Consider the following 3,066-nt stretch of genomic DNA (forward strand, 5'->3'; position numbering starts at 1 on the left):
GGACTTAGTCCAACGATGCGTCGGTTGCCAGCTCTTTGCTAACCAGAGCCACATGCCACCCACCGCCCTCAAAACTATACCCATCACCTGGCCGTTCACGGTCTGGGGGCTTGACATGGTTGGACCCCTTAAAGGGGGAACCCACAAGCATAAATACTTATTGGTCATGGTGGACAAATTCACCAAATGGATAGAGCCAAGCCGGTTAAAACGGCAGAATCCGGACCTGTGATGGACTTCATATCCGAGGTAGTACATCGTTTTGGCGTCCCCCACAGTATCATCACTGATAACGACATGAATTTCACGGCCGACGAGGTTAAACTCTGGTACAAAAACATGGGCATCAAGATCGACTATGCTTCAGTCTATCACCCCCAAACTAACGGTCAAGTCGAGCGAGCAAATGGTCCGATATGAGCGGCATTAAACCCAGACTAGTGCGGTCCCTCAAGGAATCTAACACGCACTGGGTAGAGGAGCTTGACTCCATACTCTGGGGGCTGCGGACCACGCCAAACCGCACTACCGGATTCACACCATTTTTATGGTATACGGCGCAGAGGCAGTTCTGCCCTGCGACATAATTCATGACTCACCTCGCGTGCGCATGTATGAAGAGAGAAGCCGAGTTGGATCGGCAGGACAGTTTGGACGCCTTAGAGGAGGAGCGGGACGTGGCAAAAGCTCGTTCCGCATTCTATCAGCAGCAGGCTCGAAGATATCAAAGCAGAGAAGTACGAGCCAAAACTTACAATGTTGGCGAACTTGTTCTACGCCTGCCGGACAAGAAAAAGGACAAACTTAAGCCCAAGTGGGAAGGTCCCTTCATCATCGACCAAGTCCTGACCGGCGGAGCATACCGTCTACGTAATGCATCTGACAACCGACTCGAGCCGAACCCATGGAACACAGCCCATCTCCGAAGATTCTACGCCTAATGCCGGACCCAGAGTTCGTCTCACTCCTCCATCCACCTTTTTATATTTTCACCGTCTCTTGTCCTCCTCCTTCTTCCCACTTTTTTTTCAATACCTTTGATAGGCTGATTTGCGCATTGTTCGCACACACTTGATGTGCTCCTAGCACTCATTATACCTGGGGGCTTCTTTAACAGAAGCTTATTTATATGGGCTTCATGCCCACCACATGTGTCACACTTCCGCATGTTCCTTTTAATCACCATTATATGCATCGATATGACTTAAGTTTTGGCCAAGCCGGGTTGCCTGGCTCCTGTGCTTACCCCTACGTTCCCGATTATTCGGCTAGGAGGTAAAGGGAGCACCTCTGCGATTGTTACTACCGGGTCAGCCAGATGTGTTCCTCAGACTGGGTGAAGCCGAAGGCTAGCGTTCTTAAGGGAATATTCGGTCGGTGACCTAAAAGATGATTTATTACTTACTTATTTATCTGCCCCCAGATGCTTTTTCTGCTATTTTCGCAGTCCGGTCATGCACTTTAGGGCATGCCTCCTAGGGAAAGGAACCCTTAACGGAACTATTCTCCCTGGAAGATGTTTCTTACTAACCATGTAATATAACATAGCTAGTTGGGAACTTGTCTGATAAAGCAATTATGACCCCTACGCCTTGTCTTCATGCATGCCCCGGTTCTTTTATAACCGTCAGGGTATTCGGACACACTCCGGACTGTTGGGTCCCGAGGTTGAAGCGAAAAGGTCCGCAAAGTCAAACGATCTGCAATCCGGCTAGAAGGCATTTTACATGTCATTTTAAAATTACATTGTCAAACTGACTGATTGTACTCCTCTTCAATCCCATCTAACAGGCTGTCTAATTTACAGTCCTGTTGGGAATATTTTGCGGCAAGCTCTACTTGGCCGTACATCAAGCTCACAGGGATCTCCTTCCCATCAGGCCCCGCAGGTCCGACCTCGGCCATGTGGTTTGGGTCAGCCTTCGGGTACCGCGTCTTCACCATCGCCCAGGCCTCCCTGGCACCTTAACGGCAGGCCGATATCTTCCACAGATGGAGACGTCGCCGTACTCCATGAAGCTTCTCAGCAAGCCCTCCAAGGCCCTCAGGTAGGGAGACGGAAGGCCATAAGGCCTGAACGACACCACTTATCGCCTGCCGAACACGTTCAAGCAGTTGCACCAGCTCGAGAAGTTGGTCACCCGTTGAACCGGGCATTTCCTCGATAGGGTGACCTGTGAGCACACCTATAGACATATTTCTGTCAACCGACTTCCTCGCCGAACTCTTCTTTTCAAACGAGTTTGCTCAAGCACTTACTATAGATGCCGCGACGAAGCCGCTGATTCTCCTTCAAGGAGCTAGACAGCTGGGCCCGAACACCTTTTAGCTCTTCTCCAAGCTGGGTGTGGGCATCTTGGAGTTTGTTCCTCTCCTGCTGCACCTTCATAAGAACCCTCTCGCCGGCCTTCAACTGGCGTAGTAGCTGTTGCTTGTCCGGATCTAGTCCGGCTCCCTCAGATTTACGCACACGCCGCACTTTGTTAACTACTTATCTTTTCGAAGTACGTATTACCAGCGGGGGTCTCTGTGGCTCCCCCTGTGGCGGCCAGTGCGGCCTCAAGTTGGGCCTTGCACTCTTGAAGTTCCAGCGATAGGTGGGTATTCTTCTCCGTAAGATCCTGCATAATAAATGATCCTTAAATCAGTTATTTTAACTATTTTAAGTCTCGGGGGCTACTGGCATATATATCTATTAAAACTACTTACCCGTATGTCCTTCACATACTGCTCCGTGGCTCTAGTTAAACCATCTTGAGCGGCACGGAGGTGCGCGTCTCCCGCATCAAAGGCATTCAATGCCTCTGGGGAGAAGCACGCGTCACGAAGAACTGTCCGGTGACGCCTGTGATTCATGGCGCTCTCAACCTCAGAACGGGTGGCAGACAGCCTGTCGGCATCCTCCATTGGAGGAGCATCCGGCTCATGCCCTGTGTTCGCCTCCCCTTCCGGACCACGCGTTGGAGCATGGCTGGCGGAGTCTTGATTGGCAACCTCTCTGGACACGGTCCGGCGAGCGCTCTTTCTCCTGGAAAAGTTATGAGCATTAATATACCTCCTAGGGAT

The sequence above is a fragment of the Triticum dicoccoides genome, chromosome 6B (genome assembly GCF_002162155.2).
Source record: "Triticum dicoccoides isolate Atlit2015 ecotype Zavitan chromosome 6B, WEW_v2.0, whole genome shotgun sequence".
NCBI lineage: Eukaryota > Viridiplantae > Streptophyta > Magnoliopsida > Poales > Poaceae > Triticum > Triticum dicoccoides.